This window comes from Coregonus clupeaformis, unplaced genomic scaffold, assembly GCF_020615455.1.
Source record: "Coregonus clupeaformis isolate EN_2021a unplaced genomic scaffold, ASM2061545v1 scaf0540, whole genome shotgun sequence".
Taxonomy (NCBI): domain Eukaryota; kingdom Metazoa; phylum Chordata; class Actinopteri; order Salmoniformes; family Salmonidae; genus Coregonus; species Coregonus clupeaformis.
The window spans coordinates 226,944-252,379 of NW_025533995.1; the positions used below are offsets into that span (position 1 = coordinate 226,944).

At 42.2% G+C, this 25,436-nt stretch overlaps 2 pseudogenes; one reads left to right on the forward strand and one right to left on the reverse strand.

Moving 5' to 3' along the window:
- Window positions 1-18,070, reverse strand: part of LOC121558749 — a 115,477-nt pseudogene extending 97,407 nt beyond the window's left edge.
- Window positions 18,071-19,271: 1,201 nt separating this feature from the next.
- LOC121560097 lies at window positions 19,272-19,452 on the forward strand (annotated as a pseudogene).
- The last annotated feature ends 5,984 nt before the right edge of the window (window positions 19,453-25,436 follow it).

The following is a 25,436-nucleotide window of genomic DNA, read 5'->3' on the forward strand; positions in this document are numbered from 1 at the left end:
CTCTTCTTGGAGGGAGCAGGTCATTCAGTGGATGGTCAAGAGTGTGCATGTCCTTCACCAGGTGCACTGCAGCCTGTTCTCGCCTGCTCTGCAGTGACGGGAGCTGTGGTTGGACTGCTCCACCTCTGGAGATGATCCTCAAGGCCCTCCTCTGCACCCTGTCTAGTTGGGCCTGCTGCTTTTACTGCATCCAACTAACAGCACTCCACCGTATTCCAGACAAGGCCTGGCCAGTGTAGTATAGACTGTGACCAGATCTTCAGTAGGACATTACTGGCAAGAACAGTCAAAAAGGCGTATCGAGGCCATTCTCACTGGCTGCTCCAGGTGTCACCACTGAGGTTAGAGTCTAGATGAAAACCAAGATACTTGGTTGTTGTTACCACTGGTACTTCCTGTCCTCCTAGGATTAGTGGTGCAGTTTGTGGATGGTCCTCTGACCAAGGGCTAAATGTCCCAGTTGCCATCACCCTCTGCCCTCTTTCGGTGGTGTAGCTGTGGAGCCAGGCTAGTAACCTTGGACACAGTTCAATGTCAGACAGATGTTGCAGGAACTATGCGTGATCTACTCGATCAAAGGCTTTGGACAGTAACACCTTCACCATTGTTGGGTTTATGGAGTCTGTAGCTGTCAGCCAGGAGAATGTGGCTTTCACAAGGGCGGTAGTAGTGCTGGACTTTGGGAGGTAGTCATACTGAATCGTGCACTCAGATAACACCTCCTACTGGCAGGGGACAGTTTTAACAATGTGTTTGATGACAGCGGCTAGATCTTCTGCATGCTCTTTAGTAGCCAGGCTGGAATGCCATCAGGCCCACATGCTTTACGTGCTCTGAGTCTGTTCAGAGCTTGCATTAACTGGCCAATGCTGCACAGCTCAACCTGCTTTGTAGGCATTGGCAGGGGGAAGATGGCAAGAGGTGTGGTGCTTGTCCATGCCTCAGCAAAGAAGCCATTCAAAACGTCAGCCACGTTGTCGTCTTCAATTCCCTCGACCAGTATTCTCCCTCCTGATGTTTTCTTTGGTCCCAGTCCATTGTTAATGAAGTCCCACCATTCCTTAGGGTTTTTCTTCTTTATGTCCTGGATTTCAGTTTTGTAGTAGCTTGTCTTTGCTTCCTTGATAAGCATTTGCACTGTGTTTCTGTATTTTCTCCATGTCATTGTTTCTCCCCATCTGTTGAAAATATTCTGTATTTTCCTGATGGCAGCCTTTATTCTTTCAGTCATCCAGGGCTTGTCCAGTGTTGTTGTTTTCTTATTTCTTATTGGCATGCATACATCAAGTGCAGTTTGAATGCAGGAGTTGAACGTCTCCACCTTTGCATCGATGCTCTCCACCTCATATATGGCAGACCAGTCAGTACTGGCCTTACATCGTGCAAATGTCTCCTTTCTGTTCTGTGTTACCAGATGTCCTTTTTTCCGCTGCAACTCGCTTCTCCCTCCTGATGTTGTGTTTGGAGAGAACCGCAGACATTTGTGATCACTGGATCCAAGAGGAGCAAGTACAGTGGGTTGTGTTGATCAGATCTAGGATGGAGTCCCCTCTGTGGTCTTGTCTTTGGCCACTTGTTTCATGTCTGGATGGGAGTTTGTCAGCATGGGCATGTGATTAAAGTCCCCACACAGGATGAGACCCATTTGGGGAGAGGACATCCTGATCACATGGACAGTGATTATGAGATAATCCACAGTGTTCTGCTGCAGTGTTTTGTCATGTGCCCATGGTGGATGTTAGAGCACTCCACTACCAGAGATGAAACTGAGCTGGGGTGTTGTTTAGGACGGAGCTGAAGACACTCAAACTCTTCTTTCTCTAGGTCAGTTATTCTTCTCTTTGCCTGCATACTGTGATTCACATACATAGCCACACCCCCACCTCACATCCCCTCTCTGGACCGGTCATTTCTGAACAGCTGATAGTCTTTGTCATCAGAACAGCCTTAATTCGTCGGGGCATGGACTCTACAAGGTGTTGAAAGCGTTCCACAGGGATGCTGGCCCATGTTGACTGCAATGCTTCCCACAGTTGTGTCAAGTTCTCTGGCAGTGGATTTCTACTCAGAATAGCTCGTTCCATCTCCTACAACAGATGCACAATTGGATTTGAGATCTGGTGCCTTGGAAGGCCACTGCAGTAACCTGAATTAACTGTCATGTTCGTGAAACCATTCCTGGACAAGCCTTGTGGCATGGGGCATAATCCAGCTGAAAAAATATATTTGCAGATGGATAACTTCTGCCATGAAGGGATGCACCTGATTGACAATGATTTTTAGATATCCTGTGGCATTCAAACGTTGCTCCACTTTTATCAAGGGGCCCAATGTCTGCCATGAAAACACACCCCACACCACCACCACCATCCTGCAATGCTGACACACGGCATGGATGCATGTACTCGTGGTTTCCTCAATACCCTAGTCCTCTCAATATCTTTACAGTAGGAGCTATCTAAGCACTGCAAAACTGACAAGGTGCACACTGATCGGTAAAGAGATTCTAACATTCTACAACTTTCCCGTTCCTCTGCACAGTTCTCTCACAGTGAGAAACAATAGGATTACAATAGAGTGTATCCAATCCACTACCACTTCTTATGTATACGTTGGTGTCTTTTCAAATTGCCAGATATGTAGAATCTCATCTCACAGACAGCTTCTCTCCTGTGTGTATACGTTCATGTATTTTTAAGGGGCCCAGTCGAGAGAAACTCTTCCCACAGTTAGAGCAGGAGTAAGGCTTCTCTCCTGTGTGTGTTCTCTGATGAAGTCTTAGCTTAGTTGATGTTGTGAAGCATTTTACACAGTCAGAGCAGGAGTAGCTTCTCTCCTGTACTCATGTGTTTTTAAGTGGCCCAGTTGAGAGAAACTTGCCCCACAGTCAGAGCAGGAGTAAGGCTTCTCTCCTGTGTGTATACGTTCATGTTTTTTGAAGTGGGCCAGTTGAGAGAAACTTGTCCCACAGTCAGAGCAGGAGTAAGGCTTCTCTCCTGTGTGTGTTCTCTGATGAAGTCTTAGATGAGTTAATGTTGTGAAGCATTTTACACAGTCAGAGCAGGAGTATGGCTTCTCTCCTGTATGTTTACGTTCATGTATTTTTAAGGGGCCCAGTCGAGAGAAACTCTTCCCACAGTCAGAGCAGGAGTAAGGCTTCTCTCCTGTGTGTATCCGTTTGTGTGATTTCAAGCTTTCCTGCTGAGAGAAACCCTTCCCACAGTCAGAGCAGGAGTAAGGCTTCTCTCCTGTGTGTGTTCTCTGATGAAGTCTTAGCTTAGTTGATGTTGTGAAGCATTTTACACAGTCAGAGCAGGAGTAAGGCTTCTCTCCTGTGTGTATACGTTCATGTGTTTTTAAGCTTTGGCCCAGTTGAGAGAAACCCTTGCCCCACAGTCAGAGCAGGAGTAAGGCTTCTCTCCTGTGTGTATACGTTCATGTGTTTTTGGAAGTGGGCCAGTTGAGAGAAACTTGTCCCACAGTCAGAGCAGGAGTAAGGCTTCTCTACTGTGTGTGTTCTCTGATGAAGTCTTAGATGAGTTAATGTTGTGAAGCATTTTACACAGTCAGAGCAGGAGTATGGCTTCTCTCCTGTATGTATACGTTCATGTATTTTAAGGGGGCCCAGTCGAGAGAAACTCTTCCCACAGTCAGAGCAGGAGTAAGGCTTCTCTCCTGTGTGTATCCGTTTGTGTGATTTCAAGCTTTCCTGGTGAGAGAAACCCTTCCCACAGTCAGAGCAGGAGTAAGGCTTCTCTCCTGTGTGTGTTCTCTGATGAAGTCTTAGCTTAGTTGATGTTGTGAAGCATTTTACACAGTCAGAGCAGGAGTAAGGCTTCTCTCCTGTATGTATACGTTCATGTGTTTTTAAGTGGCCCAGTTGAGAGAAACTTGCCCCCACAGTCAGAGCAGGAGTAAGGCTTCTCTCCTGTGTGTGTTCTCTGATGAAGTCTTAGCTTAGTTGATGTTGTGAAGCATTTTACACAGTCAGAGCAGGAGTAAGGCTTCTCTCCTGTATGTATACGTTCATGTGTTTTTAAGTGGCCCAGTTGAGAGAGAACTTGCCCCACAGTCAGAGCAGGAGTAAGGCTTCTCTCCTGTGTGTATACGTTCATGTTTTTTGAAGTGGGCCAGTAGAGAGAGAAACTTGTCCCACAGTCAGAGCAGGAGTAAGGCTTCTCTCCTGTGTGTGTGTTCTCTGATGAAGTCTTAGATGAGTTAATGTTGTGAAGCATTTTACACAGTCAGAGCAGGAGTATGGCTTCTCTCCTGTATGTATACGTTCATGTATTTTTAAGGGGCCCAGTCGAGAGAAACTCTTCCCACAGTCAGAGCAGGAGTAAGGCTTCTCTCCTGTGTGTATCCGTTTGTGTGATTTCAAGCTTTCCTGCTGAGAGAAACCCTTCCCACAGTCAGAGCAGGAATCTCTCCTGTTCTGATGAATTACTTAGTATGTTGTGAGCATTTACACAGTCAGAGCAGGAGTAAGGCTTCTCTCCTGTATGTATACGTTCATGTGTTTTTAAGTGGCCCAGTTGAGAGAAACTTGCCCCAATGAAGAGAGAGAGGCTTGTCCCACAGTCAGAGCAGGAGTAAGGCTTCTCTCCTGTGTGTGTTCTCTGATGAAGTCTTAGATTAGTTAATGATGTGAAGCATTTTACACAGTCAGAGCAGGAGTAAGGCTTCTCTCCTGTATGTATACGTTCATGTGTTTTTAAGGGGCCCAGTCGAGAGAAACTCTTCCCACAGTCAGAGCAGGAGTAAGGCTTCTCTCCTGTGTGTATCAGTTTGTGTGATTTCAAGCTTTCCTGGTGAGAGAAACCCTTCCCACAGTCAGAGCAGGAGTAAGGCTTCTCTCCTGTGTGTGTTCTCTGATGAAGTCTTAGCTTAGTTGATGTTGTGAAGCATTTTACACAGTCAGAGCAGGGGTAAGGCTTCTCTCCTGTATGTATACGTTCATGTGTTTTTAAGTGCCCCAGTTGAGAGAAACTTGCCCCACAGTCAGAGCAAGAGTAAGGCTTCTCTCCTATGTGCACTCTCTGATGAACTGTCAGAGCCTTTGATATTGTGAAATTCTTCCCACAGTCAGTACAGGAATTCAGATTCTCTCCTGTGTGTATTTGTAGGTGTATTTTTAACTTTGATAGAATTGAGAAACTACGCCTCACAATGTGGGCAGTGGTGAGACCTCTTAGCTCTGTGATCTTCCTGCTGTTGCTCTCTGGATGTATTGAATGTCTCAACATGGTCTCCTGTGTGAACAACATCAGAAGAACCAGTCAGTTGGTGTGATATACATGTCAATCAAATGTATTTTATGAAGCCCTTTTTACATCAGAAGTTGTCACAAAGTGCTTTATAGAAACCCATCCAACTAACCTTTAAAACATTGGCAGTTTGTCTACTTCACTTCTTTAGTCTACTATCTGATCACTCTAGATAGCCCAGTGAATAAAACAAATGCTGGCAATACTGGTGTCAAACCATGTACAATGAGGGAAAAAAGTATTTGATTCCCTGCTGATTTTGTACGTTTTCCCACTGACAAATTTTAATGGTAGGTTTATTTGAACAGTGAGAGACAGAATAACAACAAAAGAAATCCAGAAAAACGCATGTCAAAAATGTTATAAATTGATTTGCATTTTAATTAGGGAAATAAGTATTTAATGGGCCTCAGGATCTTGTCATGGCATCTCTGTGCATTCAAACTGCCATCGATAAAATGCAATTGTATTAGTTGTCTGTAGCTTACGCCATGCCATACAGCGGGGAAAAGAAGTATTTAGTCAGCCACCAATTGTGCAAGTTCTCCCACTTAAAAAATATGAGAGAGGCCTGTAATTTTCATCATAGGTACACGTCAACTATGACAGACAAATTGAGATTTTTTTTCCAGAAAATCACATTTTAGGATTTTTTATGAATTTATTTGAAAATTATGGTGGAAAATAAGTATTCGGTCACCTACAAACAAGCAAGATTTCTGGCTCTCACAGACCTGTAACTTCTTCTTTAAGAGGCTCCTCTGTCCTCCACTCGTTACCTGTATTAATGGCACCTGTTTGAACTTGTTATCAGTATAAAACACACCTGTCCACAACCTCAAACAGTCACACTCCAAACTCCACTATGGCCAAGACCAAAGAGCTGTCAAAGGACGCCAGAAACAAAATTGTAGACCTGCACCAGGCTGGGAAGACTGAATCTGCAATAGGTAAGCAGCTTGGTTTGAAGAAGTCAACTGTGGGAGCAATTATTAGGAAATGGAAGACATACAAGACCACTGATAATCTCCCTCGATCTGGGGCTCCACGCAAGATCTCACCCCGTGGGGTCAAAATGATCACAAGAACGGTGAGCAAAAATCCCAGAACCACACGAGGGGGACCTAGTGAATGACCTGCAGAGAGCTGGGACCAAAGTAACAAAGCCTACCATCAGTAACACACTACGCGCCAGGGACTCAAACTTTTGTTATTGACCAAATACTTATTTTCCACCATAATTTGCAAATAAATTCATTAAAATCCTACAATATAATTTCCTGGAGAGAAAAAAATCTGTCTGTCATAGTTGACGTGTAGCTATGATGAAAATTACAGGCCCCTCATCTTTTTAAGTGGGAGAACTTGCACAATTGGTGGCTGACTAAATACTTTTCCCCCCCACTGTACCATAACCCCGATACCACCATGTGGTACTCTGTTCACAACACTGACATCAGCAAACCGCACGCCCACACAACGCCATTACACGGTGGCCAGCAGTTGTGAGGCTGGTTGGGCAAAATTCTCTAAAACAACACTGGAGGCAGCTAATGGTAGAGAAATTAACCTAACATTATCTGGCAACAGCTCTGGTGGACATTCCTGCAGTCAGCATGCCAATTGCATGCTCCCTCAAAACTTGAGACATCTGTGGCATTGTGTTGTGTGAAAAAACTGCACATTTTAGAGTGGCATTTTTGTATTTGTTAGGGATCCCCATTAGATGCTGCCAAGCACATACTCAGCTACTCTTGTCCCCAGCACAAGGTGCACCTGTGTAATGATGATCATGCTATTTAATCAGCTTCTTGATATACCACACCTGTAGGTGTATATCAACTGGGATGTAAACAAATGTGTGCACAACATTTTAGAAATAAGTTTGTGTCTGGAACATTTCTGGGATCTTTTATTTCACCTCATGAAACATGGGACCAACATTTTACATGTTGCGTTTATATGTTTGTTCAGTGTATACAGTATTTCTAAAAAATCATACGAACTATCAATAACTATATTTAAATTGTAAATCAGCCTGCTTTTCTGTTCTAATCAGGTCCCTACACAGGCTCAGAAGGATCCTGTGAGGGCGGAACATTTTCTGGCAACAGTAGTCCTTGCAGGGCTTCTGCCGTGAAGTCTTGGAGGCCCAAAAACTTCTCAGCTACAGATATAATGATGTCCAGCTTCTTGGACTTATTGTGCAGTAAAATTAATAACTGTGGCTATAAATACAAAAAAATCCACCTTCAAAATAAGTGTATCCAGATCACTTGATTGACGTACAACCTTTGCAACTGGTTGCAGTGCATCCACCGCCATATCTTCTTCAGAACTGTGGCCTCTTGCTACTATAACTCTCTTCACCGCCTCCACATAGGAGATTTGCTGTACAGCCCTGATCCTTGACACCTCAAACTCTTTCACCCTAACAGGGCACTCTGGGAATTCAGGAATATGACCCCCACCACAGTTACAACATTTTACATTCACATGCTCTTCAATAACATATTCCTTCCGTCTGCAAACACTTGACATGTGGCCAAACTTTTTACATCTCTTGCATTGCATCAGGTTTTACACAAACTCTCTTATGGGGTATATTATATATCCCAGCTTTACATAGGGTGGTAGATACTCTTCATCAAACATCAATAATAAAGATGAACGCTGCTCCTTTTTCACATTCTCCATCCTTCTTCTTCGGGATTTGGTTGGCGGAGCGCATTCAACTTTTAGGTGCATACACTGCCACCTACTGTACTGGTGTGTGAGGCCAATCACAGCCTATATACATTAAATTCATTGATACGGTAATTAATACAAAATTGCAGTATTAGCCTGCTCTAAAAAATGTGAGGGTAAATGTTCTTGGTTGGTGCAGATGACTGACCTCCTCAGACCAATTGTACGCACAGAACATTGTTATGGGATCCAAAAGGGATATCTCAGTTTCAAGGTCTCAGCTTGGAGAGAAGAAGCCTTGTGAGGTATTGGTTGGTCACATGCAGGAACCAAATGTTAACGATTAATTAATTATTAATAAAGCTAAAATCATGCAAATATAACTTGTCTGTGTAAGCAGTATATAGGACAACTAACGGGACTGCCCCGGCAGAGCTCCCAACCGACGTGTACTATGGTTCTTTTACGTTTGTTGGAACCTCTCCAGGACAAGGGACTCATTTGACTTTGAGTCCCTTCGTGGCGATTTTCCACGACAAAAACCCACCACCCCATTCCACTATTTAACACCATCTAGTCCTACGCCAGACCACTACCACTCAACACCCCCTGCAGCTGTTCTGCAGTAAATCCTCGCAATCCCAAGTACTTCTCTGACACTGCCAACACAGCCTCTATTTTCTGGGACTTTTTGAGCCATTTCTGCAGTACAATTGAAAACCATTGCTATAAATGCTAAAAAGCCCACCTTACTGAAGCACATATTCTTCCCATCACTCTCTCTTGGTCTCTGCCTACTCACAGGAATCCTCACCATGTACCCATCTTCCTCTACCACTCTCTTCACTGCTTCTGCTACAACACTTTCTGTACTACTGTACCGAGTGGCGCAGTGGTCTAAGGCACTGCATCGCAGTGCTAGCTGTGCCACTAGAGATCCTGGTTCGAATCCAGGCTCTGTCGTAACCGGCCGCGACCGGGAGACCTATGGGGCGGCGCACAATTGGCCCAGCGTCGTCCAGGGTAGGGGAGGGAATGGCCGGCAGGGGATGTAGCTCAGTTGGTAGAGCATGGTGTTTGCAACGCCAGGGTTGTGGGTTCGATTCCCAAGGGGGGGTATGAAAAAAAAAAAAATGATACTCAAACTAAATAATGTATGCACTCACTAACTGTAAGTCGCTCTGGATAAGAGCGTCTGCTAAATGACTAAAATGTAAATGTAACCTTGGCAACCTCAATCTAATAATAATAATAATATTATGCCATTTAGCAGACGCTTTTATCCAAAGCAACTTACAGTCATGTGCGCATACATTTTTACGTATGGGTGGTCCCGGGGATCGAACCCACTACCCGTTACAAGTGCCATGCTCTACCAATTGAGCTACAGTTGAGCTATAGAGGACCACAATCTGCCTTTCTCTCACCTGACACCTCAGATCTCCAGCCCGTTAGCACCCCCACAACTAACACACTACTTTCTCCACCAATACCACACATTTCTTCATCTCATGCCCTCCTGCAGACTTGTCACATCTAGGCATCTCACGCCTACACACTGCTGCAACAGGCCCATAAACTTCACCCCTAAAACACTAGTATTTACGGAACAAAATCGCTCACGGGATAACTGACACTTCCTACCTTGATCTTATCTGGCAGAGACTATGCATCAAAATCCAGCATGACAGATAATGTATTCTCTGTTTCCCCACGCTCTACACCGGATCTACGTCTCACCAAACGGAGGGTGTCACAGACACCTGGAATCTTCCATTTCAACTGCACATCCTCAACACTTAAACCTAACCCCATTATCACTCCTTTCAATGCCACCCTGTTCCGGAGAGCAATTCAAGTCACAATTCCTGTCTCTAATCACGTAATCCGCAGCGCCCGCTCCCTCTGGACAGAGGAGAAACAAAAAATCATCACGAGTCCACTCAGTTACCTTCACCAACTCAACAGTCCCAACCTCTTCTCCACCTAACCTGACACCACATATGGATCCATTCTCTCTACAAATCTCACTCCCACTGGGCCAGAATCATCCTTATCATCCTTGGAACAAGGCCCGAACTCGGAGTTCCTCACAGCAGGTAATTCATCCTCAGTCTCACCAGGTTCCATCTCTGAGCTACTGGAGGACGTATCCCTCTTTATACACTAGACGATAACCTCCCTCACCACACTGCTTCCCTCTACACTCAGCTCCTTCTCAGCGGTCATCACTGCACCTGCCACCACAGTTAATTAGTGTCTGAGAGGAAATAGAGCTGAATATGTTGCTAAAAGTCATGCCAGGGTAAGCCTACAAGAAACACAGACATTATTTTAAGTGTTTCTAAAATGAATAAAAAGGAAAAATGATTGTAACCATTTCCCTGTTTGACCGCTAGGTGTTATGACACAATTTTTGCAAAAATAATAATAATAAAAAAATAAAAAACTGTATTCAGACTTTACTCAGTACTTTGTTGAAGCTCCTTTGGCAGTGATTACAGCCTCAAGTCTTCTTGGGTATGACGCTACAAGCTTGGCATACCTGTATTTGGGGAGTTTCTCTGCAGATCCTCTCAAGCTTGTCAGGTAAGATGGGTAGTGTCGCCACACAGCTATTTTCAGGTCTCTCTGTACTTTGCTCCGTTCATCTTTCCCCCGATCCTGACTAGTCTTCCCGTCCCTGCCACTGAAAAACATCCCCACAGCATGATGCTGCCACCACCATGCTTCGCCGTTGGGATGGTGCCAGGATTCCTCCAGACGTGACGCTTGGCATTCAGGCCAAAGAGTTCAATTTTGGTTTCATCAGACCAGATAATCTTGTTTCTCATGGTCAGAGAGTCCTTTAGGTGTCTTTTGGCAAACTCCCAGCGGGCCTTTTCATGAGGAGTGGCTTCCGTCTAGCCACTCTACCATGAAGGCCTGATCACAAATACTACGGGATATTTCACATATAATCTTGCTAGAGAGGCCTTTTGTTGTGATATTTAGGCTACTATATAGGCTACTAGCAAAATATCCTGTGTTGTTAGGATAGATTTATGTTTGTTTCTTCCAACAGATCTTTACATATTTTCCTCACTACAAAATATTCCTGCGGTCCTTGTGGTTACTAAACATATTTTAGATATGCCTTTATGCTATAGCTTATTCCATGTTCACATCTTTGGTTAAATGACTTCAAATGCAAAACTTAAATGTACTTTGTGGAATGTCCGTGGAGTTTGTAAACTATCCAAGCTTAAAACAGGTTATTACTAGGCTTAAACAACTTCATTCATCTATTGTGTTCCTACAATAAACTCACTTGTTGAAGGATGAGCTACTTAAAGTATGCAGGAGATGGCAAGGGCAAGTAATATCATCCTGTTTCTCCTCTCATTCTCATGGTGTTATGGTTTTAATTCACTAATCTGTTCCGTTTCAAGTGGATACTATTATAACTGATACAGCTGGTAGATACATTTTGATACAGGGAACTCTTTTGAATGAGCATATTAATTTGGTTAATGTTTATGGTCCTAATGATGATAATCCCAAATTCTTTGAGAATGTATTTCTATTGATAGCCTCCATTCCTGGTAAGGTCCTAATGGCAGGGGACTTTAATTGCACTCTTGATCTTCATCTAGATCGCTCCTCTGGTTTAGACACTTCCCACTCGCAGAGTAGAAAGAAATTACAGCATTTCATTAAGGACAAAAATCTATGTGAACCTTGGAGGACTCAGAACCCGAGTAAAAGGGAGAATTCATGTTCACATTTAAATCATATTCTCATGTAGACTACTTTTTAGTTTCTTGCTCATTGCTTCCCAATGTAGCAGGAAATGGATATGATACTATTGTTTTGAATGACCATTCCCTTGTGTGATTATTCTAAAGGGATACAAAACTAGTAAAAGGATCCTCTAGATGGCATTTGCATCCCAGATGGTTACAGGACTCAGACTTCTTACATTACGTTGGAGTGCCTATAGATGTTTATTTGACATTGAACACTCACCAAACATCAGTGAGAACCAGATGGGAGGCTTTCAAAGTACATATTTGGGGGCAAAGTATACGTTTTACATTTACATTTTAGTCATTTAGCAGACGCTCTTATCCAGAGCGACTTACAGTTAGTGAATACATATTTTTTTATACTGGCCCCCCGTGGGAATCGAACCCACAACCCTGGCATTGCAAACGCCATGCTCTATCAACGCTACATCCCTGCCGGCCATTCCCTCCCCTACCCTGGACGACGCTGGGCCAATTTGTGCGCCGCCCCATTGGTCTCCCGGTTGCGGCCGGCTACAGCAGAGCCTGGATTCAAACCAGGATCTCTAGTGGCACAGTTAGCACTGCAATGCAGTGCCTTAGACCACTGCGCCACTCAGGAGTTTACCAGTTTAAAATCAAATAAAAATCAGAAAATGAGAGATGGACAGCAAAATCAGAGAATTGGAGAGGGAAGCTTTTTTGGATAACTCAGTAGAAGTAAACAAGGAATGATTTGGTCTTAAAGCTCAGTATGAAGAACTTCCCACCTCTAAGGCTGCAAACAGCTTAACTAGGCTGAAACAGTCCTATGATCAAGGTGAAAAACCTGGTAAATTGCTGGCCTGGCACATTAAGAAGTAAAATTCAGCCTTTAATGCAATTCATAATTTACAAGGACAATTATCAATGGATCCTGTAGAAATAAACCAAACAATTGCTTCCTACTACAACACACTTTACAACTCTGAATCTCCTGAGAACTGAACTAGTCAGGTCTTCATTTTCCCTCTATTTCAGAAGACACTAAATTGGATCTGGAAAAGGAATTGGATGGTGTTGAAAAATCTGATGCTATTTTCGATATGAAGGGAGGTTAAGCGGAAGGTCCAGATGGGCTCCCAATAGATATTTAAGGACAAACTTCTAGGTCCACGTTTGGATATGTACAGTGCATTAGGAAAGTACTCAGACCCCTTTACTTTTTCCACAATTTGTTACGTTACAGCCTTCTTCTGAAATGAATTAAATAAAACAATTCCTCATCAATCTACACACAATACCCCATAATGAAAAAGTGAAAAGAAGTTCTTAGACATTTTTGCAAATGTATTAAAAGTTACAAAAATATATTGTTTACAGAAGTATTATAATAAACACCCTTTGCAATGAGACTGAGATGAATGAGATCAAGGTGATCATGGTTTAGACCAGGGTTCTTCAATTCCGGTCCTGGAGGGTCCAAACACTTCTGTTTTTTATTTCTACTTGGTAGTTAATTGCACTCACCTGGTGTCCAAGGTCTGAATTAGCCCCTGATTAGAAGGAGAGGATGAAAAACAGAGGTGTTTCGGCCCTCCAGAACCGGAATTGAAGAACCCTGGTTTAGACACTCGCAGAGTAGAAAGACATTTTGTAAATGTGATCGTTCAGATGTTGTTTTTGCAACAATTGAACAAAAACCAGTTTGGGCTTTATCATTATGGGGTATTGTGAGTAGATTGATGAGGGAAAACAACTATTTAATCTATTTTACAATAAGGCTGTAACGTAACAAAATCTCAAAAAAGTCAAGGGGTCTGAATACTTTCCGAATGTACTGTATATAGACAGGTGTGTGCCTTTCCAAATCATGTCCAACAAACTTAATTAGATAGAATCTGCTCTTACCCTGAGAAACAGATTTCCCAATCTTCTCCTCCTCTTCTTCATCTTTAATGTTGACATTAAGCTCCAGTGTTTGACTGCAATCTTCCAGCTTCACTGATGCCATCTCTGGATCCTGCAGTGCAAACTGGGTACCACTGTCACAATCAGGACCCAGTGACTGTAGGTTTGGACTCAGCGTGGAAGGAGAGAGGCAGGCTGGGTGTTGTCCTCACTGTTGATGTTACCGGCCTCAGACTTATCTGAATCGGCCAGTAGTAATAAAGAGAAACAGATACAAAAAGTTATTGTCTTCACAGTTCTGGCACTTTCTTTATTCTCTAAAAATATTTTCACTTTTTTCTTGTTCAATTATTTAATTCAGTGCTTGACTTGGACTGAAATAGGTGCTAATACTCATTTTGGGTGCCGGTACTGTTTATATTAAGGTGCAGGAGCTCCACAATACTTTTGAGCTAATACCTAACCTATAGTAGATCAACGCATAAATGACTCAAAAACCATTTAGTACAAGGTTACAGTTTGTTTTAGACAGCACTATGTGCTAATTTCCTGAATAACCTTGTCTTCACTGTATTACTTCAATCAAAAACCAATTGTATTTCCTGTTCACACCATAGTAACATTTATTGATAAAGACAGAAACAACAGAATGTGTCTGAATATTAGTACACATGTAGAAAACTGATAATCATTACATTCAGCTTCAAAACAGTATTGCGACCGTGAAATTGTCTCTGATGCACCCGCACTGTCCTCACTGAAGTCCGTTGACGCTGACAGAGAGTAGCCGCCATTTTACCAGCTTGGGAATTTTACACAAAACCAATAACATGCAAAACGAACTCAAAATCTCAAATAAATTGATTATTTATTAAACTAACATGAGAAAAGTATGTACATTCACTCAGACAAACCCAACATCTCTAGCTATGTGACTTGTAAAATAGTTTTTATCACGTTCTTTCACTCACTCCGTTTTACACAAAAATAACACATCAAACCTTTAACAAACGTGATAATACTGTAACGACCCTGTATTGTGTTCTGTGTTCATGGATGTGTTATCGTTCTCATGGGTACTAGCAGGGGTTAAATATGCCAGGACAGATGGAAAGGTTGGGGGGTATGATGGGTAATCCCGCGGGATTTTGGGAATGATTAAATAGGGGTTACGGTCTCATCTCTCTCTCTTCTGTTCGGGACCCTTGATTTGACATGTTCTATTTGTGTATGTTTGAGGTTTAGCGGCGTGGGTTGTGGCCTGAACAATAGCCCATTTAGGAATAAACCTGTGTTCTGCCTGTACACCTGGTGCCCGTCTCTCTTTTACTTTATGACCCAGCTGGGTCATTACAATACCTTAACGGATTTGTTACCTAGCATAGTATGTTCTTTCGACATTAGAAAGTTTAAACGTGCTATTACATACCTCTAGTAATAAATAGAAACGGACACAAAGGTTATCTTCTTGACTGCACAGTTCTGGCGCTTTCTTTATTGTGAAGAATGGTGCCCGCCTGCCCGGAACTTCCTGTTCCCCCACTACTAACGGTCCGTGCATTCCGAGATCAGATTACAACATTTCATTAAAAATTACTAAAAAAGTGTAAACTGTAGCAATTTATTTCCCTTTATAGTTTATTAGCCTAAGCATGACCTTCATCCACATAATTTCTCTAGGATTGGAACCGGTTCAGGGAAAGATCTATACTTTTTAGGAACAGCGCAGTCAGGGGCGGCCTGTTCAATAGGGCGATATGGGCGACGCACTGCCAAACGGGAAAAGGAAGGGATTTTTTTTCTAATCAATTATATCACGGCAACAGTAGTTATCAGTGTTGTAATCTATACGTCTGATCTGCCACAGTGCCACACTGCCACTAAATGTCGAATCAGGCTAAAGTCGTGCTTCAAATGGCTCCCCCCCCTTTTGGGGCGATTTCAGTCAGGTTGAAAATCGCCCAGAAGTCTGTCATAGACTCCCATGTAAAATCTATTTTTTTCAAATTTCAGAGCCTTCAATACAATCTCAATGGGTGTCTGTGGGCTTGCACTTAGCTGCCGTCATACGTTACGTAACCATGAACGTAACTGAGAAAAGAGCGGATTGTTTGAAAGAAGTTCCTTTTTGTCGGCGAACAAATGAAGATAAATTGGCAACGAAACAATTAGGACCTCCCAGACCAAATTTAATAATTCAACAGGTTTCTACTAAAGGCGGAAAGTCCTACACCCGAGGATTTTCCAAAAATTGGTACGAACGAAAAAAGACATTGCCACTCACTCAACTGGGATACAGGCTAGCCAGTTGTATACAGGCTAGCCATGTACAGGCTAGACATTGCCACTCACTCAACTGGGATACAGGCTAGCTGTCCGCCGCCACAACGATGAGGTTAGTGTTGATAATCACAAGTTTACTGGAGAACTGAGACCAAGTAGAGACTTTGGACAGGGTGGATATGGTATAATAAAGGCAGTTTATTCAGAAGTAAAGATATCTGGAATCGCGTTCACGGACCCGTTCGTCAAACTCTTAGGGAGCTATAAATTAAGCCCCATTACTTACCATATCAGATAAGAGAAATTGCTGCAGCTACATATATTTTACATCCTGGCCCTACATAGTTCACTATTTGCATCACTTACCAAAATATTACATGTGGTCATATATGCTTGGAAAGTGGAGATGCCATAGAACGTCAAAAAAGTAAACATTGCTGGAGACACATTGCCGTTTTGGAGAAGACATCGCGTTTGCTAGCGAAGAGATTTGTTGTGGCAAATGAACTTGGGCTGGGAATTGCCAGGAACCTCACGATAAGATATATGCATCAGCATTGCGAGTCTCATGATTCTATACGTATTGCGATTCGATACTGTGATTTTATTGCGCACCATATGTCTGTTGCAGAGGGATCAGAAAGCCATGAGAATGAGTTTTGATCAGTCATGGAAATAAAAGTGCTGAAAACAAATTGGCTCCCAATGTGAAAAGATTGAGAACAAGCTATGAAGGAACAATAATGGTGTTTTGGTGCAGGTACAGCCAACTAGCGCTAAAATATTGCGATATTGTCAATACAGTATATCGTAAAGTATCACTATGTAACTCGATTTCTTTCACCCCAATCCCTCAAATTAACGGTAAATAACTGAATTGTTTGCCCCACATTTAGCTAAGATGATTAGCTAGCCAGCTAAAATGTTTTATTTAGTTAGCAGTCGCATCTACAATAGTTTACTGTCAATAACATGTCTCCAAAAATGACGTGGTGTCTCCAATTGTGTTGACATTTTACAATTGCGATGCGCATCCATGAGTATCCACTTTCTGTAGCTCAGCTGGTAGAGCATGGTGCTTGTAACGCCAAGGTAGTGGGTTCGATCCCCGGGACCACCCATACACAAAAATGTATGCACGCATGACTGTAAGTCGCTTTGGATAAAAGCGTCTGCTAAATGGCATATTATTATATTATTATTATTATTATCTGAAGAGAGCCCGAAACATTGTGTGCAGACATTTTATGCAATAAATGAAGTAGGTTGAATCTAGTAGTTCTGATCTTCTGATTGGTCCTGATGAGTTGGGCGAGGTCCCCTCCAGGCTACTGTCACTGTTGCATTGGCTCTGAGTCGGGTTCTCTGTCTTCAAATGTTCAGCCTAAGAGAGGGGATTTTTGTGTGTGTGTGTGTGTGTGTGTTTAACAGTGTGATGATGTGTGTGTGTGTTTGTGTGTGTGTGTGTCCTCAGAGCAAGAACTCGTGAGTTGGAAGAACTGAGAGGCCTATGGCGTGGGTGTTGTCCTTGGCCACCTGCTGACAAGGCTGACAAGATAGGACCCTTTTGTCCATTGTTATTGGATAGGAACAGAACTTATAACCAGCTCCTGACCTAAATAGATCTTAGCACAACATTTTACTCAACATATCATATTCCATATTCACTATAACAAATATATTTACTACGACATTAGCAAGAACCGCCACATCCTCAGCCGGCTAATCCAGTGTGTGAAGTTTTGCGGAGTGTTTTAGTTAGCTTTGCGAGGCAAAGATGAAACTGAGGGCTCCACCAACCCTGGTAAGCCAACACTTTTGAGATCAGTCAATAAATGCTTCTGGTATTGACTTATATGCTGCCCCTGTCTTCATGTTGTTGCTGGACATATCTTTTTTAAAATGTGTGTAGGTCACCTAAATCATCAGAAAAATTGCCCCCCCTGAGAATTTTTTCAGGAGCCGCCACTGGTCTGGAGTACAAGTTTTTATTGATACAATTATTTTCAAAACAGCTCTCATTTTAAATTCATTTACACACATAAAAACGGCACAAAAGTGCATAAAAACCAGCAATGCATTACATTTACCTCAAAAAAGCCTCCTCCTGCTCTTCCTGAATCGACTCCGTACCCGTCCGTCGGGGCCCAGAGGAGACTCCTCCCCTAGGCGCATCGCCCTAGGCGCCGCAGCGCTGTCAGGCCGTGGCCGCCGGGACCTTGGGTGTTGTGGGGGACCCTTCGCCTGGGGTCGAGGCCCCCTGTCGTTCGTACCACCCCAGGGCTTCCGTGGCTACCAAAGCCACTGCCTGGGGGGTGGTCTCTACCTGTTTTCCTACCAGCAGGTTGCGGGAGGAGTGCGTCCTTCAGACACGTGAGGGTGGGCCAGAGTTTTGTGAAGGCCTTTGGTGGTATAGGCCTTCGACCCACCCCATACAGCACGAGCTGGGGCGTTAGGTCCTCCCCTGCTGGCAGACGTGGGGAGATCAGGGGGCCTGCTTCCTTCCACAGGTCCCGTGCGGCTCTGCACTCCCAGAGCAAGTGCCTCACCGACTCTTCTTGGCCGCAGCCTGGTCGGGGGCACGCGGATGTCCTCGCCATGCCCCGGGAGTGCATAACGGCCCTGACCGGGAGGATCTCATGGGCGACCATCCAGGACAGGTCATGATGCCAATTCAGCAGAGCAGGATGGGCCACGTTGCGCCAAACCGTTGTTATGCCCAGGCTCAGGGGGAGGGGGAAGGCTTGCCTGACCTCTACTTGTTCCTGTGCAGCCGCTATACAGCCTTGGTGTATGGTCCTCCCGCAACCTGCTGGTAGGAAAACAGGTAGAGACCACCCCCCAAGCAGTGGCTTTGGTAGCCACGGAAGCCCTGGGGTGGTACGAACGACAGGGGGCCTCGACCCCAGGCGAAGGGTCCCCCACAACACCCAAGGTCCCGGCGGCCACGGCCTGACAGCGCTGCGGCGCCTAGGGCGATGCGCCTAGGGGAGGAGTCTCCTCTTGGCCCCGACGGATGGGTACGGAGTCGTTTCAGGAAGAGCAGGAGGAGGCTTTTTTGATAAGGACTCACCCCGTTCTTGTACAAAGGACCGAAGACAGCTTTTTAACAAAGGGACGTTTTGACAGGCTTTCCATGTCTTAAAAATGTTTTACTTTGTTAAATCATGTATACACATTTTAAAATGGCTTTTATAGATTGGCTTTTACAAGAAAGGGTACATTTATGCAGGATTGTTTCATTGTTTTAAATAAACAACATGTACCTTTTTTAATTTAATTGTAATATAATGCTGGTTTTTATGCACTTTATGCCGTTTTTATGTGTGTAAATGTATTAAAAATGTGAGCTGTTTTAAAAGGAATTGTATCAATAAAAACCTTTCCAAAAATAAAATAAAAAATCTGTTCTTATCAGTTTAATATCTGATACGTCCCCTATCTGGGGACCATATATTAAATTGATTTTTGGAACAGGGAGATGGAATAGGGGCTTGCTCCGTCCACTCCACGCATCGACCTGGTATTGCAGTACCTCCAGGAACGTTGCACCCCCTGTCATTGTAAAGATAAAGCAGGCAAAGACAACAGAATTGCTTTGTTATATTCCATTAGGATCACGATGTATTTTATATTTTCACGTTTGACCATCTTCATCTCAATGTCAATGATGGCTAGAAAGTGATGGTGAAGTCAGTCACTGCTATATTGACTATGATAGCTGATGTGAATGGTGCGTTAATCATCTAATCAAATCAATGTTTATTCGTCACATGCACAGGATACAGGGTGTAAATGGTACAGTGATAATGCTTTAAAGATAATGCTTTAAAAAATCTTGGCATAGATTGGGAGTTGATCAACGTTGGGAATAACCACTTTTGACTGTTACAAAGTAACACATTTGTAGGTTCGTAAGTCACGTGGTCATCTGCCCTCCAATCGGAAATGACAGAAAGCGTTTCTAAATTAAATCCAGATTAACAGCTAAATCGGAATAATAATATATGAAATACGGGTGGGGAATCAATTTAGAGAAATAATATTGACATAACATTTGATCTTATATCAAATATCTCTGGTAGCGTTGATGCCACAAGGGAACTGAGCAATTGTCCACTTGGTGGGGCAAGTGTTCCACTGACCGTCGCATTTGAATGTTGAACCACCGTCGCATTTTCCAAGCAGTCCTGTGTGGTCCATCCAACTATATTTTAATGTTGAACCACTTGACTTCAATACATCATCAACGCAAATAATATGAACAATAAAAATAGCCTGTTTTTATTTTACATGTCTGTAGAGCCTTGTACGATAAGACCACGGTGAAGAGGCCTTCATAAAGTTGCCGTCCTAAATTACTAGAGGCCAAACTTCAAAGATGTCCATGGCACTGGACTGCAGTAAGAGCTAGGCCTACAGTGCGGCCTACGGAGCGGTCCTGTTGTATGGTCCTGGCTGCCTAAATGTTTCCTCCACATAATAAACTGTACAAACATGGCACTTTAGAGGGTTACTTTTACAATTAGCCTTACTGAGTCACTACAACAAACTTCCTATCATGGACATGAAATGCCATTAGGCATTAGTTGGTGTCTTGTGAATCAACTGGTATGCGCATCAGGGTTTAATATTTCCTCGATATTATACAAATGTTCCATCCCGAGAATAAATCACTCTTCTCCCGGGTAACCCGGTATTTTCCGCCAAAACCGGAAGTGTCATTCAAAAGCATTATGAGGCTTATAATTGTCTGGATTTGATTAGAGCTTTGATCGGCATGAAAATACAAACCTGATGCTAACTGACATATATTAAATACTTTTTATAATACATTTTACAAATACAAATCCCAGCTGAAGAATAAGACACTATTTCAAAGCATAGTACATGTAATGTTAGCCAAGTACAATGTAATTACTAGTTGTTACACAGGATTTAGCCAATTAAAATTAAGTGTATCTTTAGGAGTACTTGTAATTAATGTGTACAGTACATTACCCATCCTGACAACCTGGCCCTCAATTTAAAGCTTGTGGAAGTGACATCCAAGTGGGAGAACAAATACACTAGCACACCACAGAGTATCTGTATAAGAAAATCATTCAGAGCACACTGTGCTGCCAATCACAGTGTAAGGTGCGACATTTTGCGGGTGTGGAGAGCTCGTTAGAGGATGCTTGCATTGAAGAGCTGGGCATCGTGTTATGACCTGCATTATCTGAATTAGGCCCACAGAATTATACCTACGGAGGAGCGGCTTCTATGGAGGAACTTTGAATGTCTTTGAACATCAGAGTTGGTTTAACGTTGGACCAGCGCAGATGTTAGCTAGCTAGCTAACAACCTTGTTTGTGCAGTGCAGCACTAGAATTAAAAACAGGTCGTAACTTTTTGTTGTTAATAAATCCAATGTGAAACGTGGTGACTATAGTATCCTTAACTAGCATTGAAAAAGTTAATCCATTCTTCTCAAATTAAACACATCTCCCTAATTTCTGAATCATGCTTGTAACGTTGTCAGTAGGATACAGTAACCTATGCTTCAGAGGGGAGGAGCAGGTAGTTTCCACACGCACACCCACTGGCAAAGATTTCCATTCCAGCTGGCAGGCAGAAACTGGAATACGTTTCTAGAGTGAGCTTTGTTGCGATTTTGTGGGACTGGAAAAAAATACCCGGAAAGTAAAATAAGGTTATTACCTGGATTACATGCTTTTAAAATAACTGCTGTTCCTGAAAAGTATAGAACACTTTAGTTTCCAGTTCTTTTTAACGTTATTTTTCAGTTCTGTTCCCTGAACCGGTTCCAACCCTTGAGACATTATTTGGATGAAGGTCATGCTTAGCCAAATAAACTATAAAGGGAAATAAATTGCTACAGTTTACACTTTTTTTTTTGTAATTTAATGAAATGTTGTAATCTGATCTCGGAATGCACGGACCGTTAGTAGTGGGGGAACAGGAAGTTCCGGGCAGGCGGGCACCATTCTTCACAATAAAGAAAGCGCCAGAACTGTGCAGTCAAGAAGATAACCTTTGTGTCCGTTTCTATTTATTACTAGAGGTATGTCATAGCACGTTTAAACTTTCTAATGTCGAAAGAACATGTCATACCATGCTAGGTAACACATTCGTTAAGGTATTATCACGTTTGGTAAAGGTTTGATGTGTTATTTTTGTGTCAAACCAAGTGAAGAACGTGATAAAAACTATTTTACAAGTCACATAGCTAGAGACTTTGGGTTTGTCTGAGTGGATGTACATAATTTTCTCAAGGTAATTTAATAAATAATCAATTTATTTGAGATTTCTGTGTTCGTTTAGCATATTATGGTTTTGTGTAAAATTCCCAAGCTGGTAAAATGGCGGCTACTCTCGGTCAGCGTCAACGGACTTCAGTGAGGACAGTGCGGGTGCATCAGAGACAATTTCACGGTCGCACTACTGTTTTGAAGCTGAATGTAATGATTATCAGTTTTCTACATGTGTACTAATATTCAGACACATTCTGTTGTTTCTGTCTTTATCAATAAATGTTGCTATGGTGTGAACAGGAAATACAATTGGTTTTTGATTGAAGTAATACAGTGAAGACAAGGTTTAAGGAAATTAGCACACAGTGCTGTCTAAAACAATCTGTAACCTTGTACTAAATGGATTTTGAGTCATTTATGCATTTATCTACTATAGGTTAGGTATTAGCTCAAAAGTATTGTGGAGCTCCTGCACCTTAATATAAACAGTACCGGCACCCAAAATGAGTATTGGCACCTATTTCAGTCCAAGTAAAGCACTGAATTAGATAATTGAACAAGAAAAATGTGAAAATATTTTTAGAGAATAAAGAAAGTGCCAGAACTGTCAACACTAACTTTTGTGTCTGTGCTCTCTATATTACTACTGGCCGATTCAGTCTGAGGCCGGTAACATCAACAGTGAGGACAAACCCAGCCTGCCTCTCTCCTTCCACACTGAGTCCAAACCTACAGTCACTGGGTCCTGATTGTGACAGTGGAGCCCAGTTTGCATCGCAATATCCAGAGATGGCATCAGTGAAGCTGGAAGACTGCAGTCAAACACTGGAGCTTAATGTCAACTTTAAAGATGAAGAAGAGGAGGAGAAGATTGGGAAATCTGTTTCTCAGGGTAAGAGCAGATTCTATCTAATTAAGTTTGTTGGACATGATTTGGAAAGGCACACGCCTGTCTATATACAGTGCATTCGGAAAGTATTCAGACCCCTTGACTTTTTTGAAATTTTGTTACGTTACAGCCTTATTGTAAAATAGATTAAATTGTTTTTTTTCCCTCATCAATCTACTCACAATACCCCATAATGATAAAGCCAAAACTGGTTTTTGTTCAATTGTTGCAAAAACAACATCTGAACGATCACATTTACAAAATGTCTTTCTACTCTGCGAGTGTCTAAACCAGGGCTCTTCAATTCCGGTCCTGGAGGGCCGAAACACCTGTTTTTCATCCTCTCCTTCTAATCAGGGGCTAATTCAGACCTTGGACACCAGGTGAGTGCAATTAACTACCAAGTAGAAATAAAAAACAGAAGTGTTTCGACCCTCCAGGACCGGAATTGAAGAACCCTGGTCTAAACCATGATCACCTTGATCTCATTAATCAGTCTCATTGCAAAAGGTGTTTATTATAATACTTATGTAAACAATATATTTTTGTAGTTTTTAATACATTTGCAAAAATGTCTAAGAACTTCTTTTCACTTTTTCATTATGGGGTATTGTGTGTAGATTGATGAGGAATTGTTTTATTTAATTCATTTCAGAAGAAGGCTGTAACGTAACAAATTGTGGAAAAAAATCAAGGGGTCTGAGTACTTTCCTAATGCACTGTACATATCCAAAAGTGGACCTAGAAGTTTGTCCTTAAATATCTATCGGGAGCCCATCTGGACCTTCCGCTTTACCTCCCTTCAGATTGAAAATAGCATCAGATATTTCAACACCATCCAATTCCTTTTCCAGATCCAATTTAGTGTCTTCTGAAGTAGAGGGAAAATCAAGACCTGACTAGTTCAGTTCTCAGGAGATTCAGAGTTGTAAAGTGTGTTGTAGTAGGAAGCAAATGTTTGGTTTATTTCTACAGGATCCATTGATAATTGTCCTTGTAAATTATGAATTGCATTAAAGGCTGAATTTTACTTCTTAATGTGCCAGGCCAGCAATTTACCAGGTTTTTCACCATGATCATAGGACTATTTCAGCCTAGTTAAGCTGTTTGCAGCCTTTGAGGTGGGAAGTTCTTCATACTGAGCTTTAAGACCAAATCATTCCTTGTTTACTTCGACTGAGTTATCCAAAAAAGCTTCCCTCTCCAATTCTCTGATTTTGCTGTCCATCGCTCTCATTTTCTGAATTATTTGATTTTAAACTGGTAAATCTTATAATTTGCCCCCAAATATGTGCTTTGAAAGCCTCCCATCTGGTACTCGCTGACGTTTGGTCAGTGTTCAATGTCAAATAAACATCTATATTCACTCCAACGTAATGTAAGAAGTCTGGGTCCTGTAACCATCTGTGATGCAAACGCCATCTAGAGGATCCTTTTACTAGTTTTGTATCCCTATAGAATAATCACACAAGGGAATGGTCATTCAAAACAATAGTATCATATCCACTTCCTGCTACATTGGGAAGCATTAAGCAAGAAACTAAAAAGTAGTCTACATGAGAATATGATTTAAATGTTGACGAGTAACATGAATACTCCCTTTACTCGGGTTCTGAGTCCTCCAAGGTTCACATAGATTTAAGTCCTTAATGAAATGCTGTAATTTCTTTCTACTCTGCGAGTGGGAAGTGTCTAAACCAGAGGAGCGATCTAGATGAGGATCAAGAATGCAATTAAAGTCCCCTGCCATTAGGACTTTACCAGGAATGGAGGCTATCAATAGAAATACATTCTCAAAGAATTTGGGATTATCATCATTAGGACCATAAACATTAACCAGATTAATATGCTCATTCAAAATAGTTTCCTGTATCAAAATGTATCTGCCAGCTGTATCAGTTATAATAGTATCCACTTGAAACGGAACAGATTAGTGAATTAAAACCATAACACCATGAGAATGAGAGGAGAAACAAAAATGTTGTCATAAAACCTAGCGGTCAAACAGGGAAATGGTTCCAATCATTTTTCATTTTTATTCATTTTAGAAACACTTAAAATAAGGGCTGTGTTTCGTGTAGGCTTACCCTGGCGTGACTTTTAGCACCATATTCGTCTCTATTTCCTCTTAGATTAAAACGCTAATTATCATCGAAGTAGACATCATGCAAAACAACAAATCACTGCAATCTCCTGCATGTCATCTCTTGCTGACACCTTTGCTAACAGGTATTGTGTCAATTTAAAACTTGCACAAGACAGTTCACAGAATTTATCATTTAAATAAATTTAGCCTATTTATTCATTACTAAATTTAGCTAACATTAGATAGTTAACCCAGAGATCCTTACCTTTGACTCGATTCAGCAATTTTGTCCAGATTATAATAGCATTT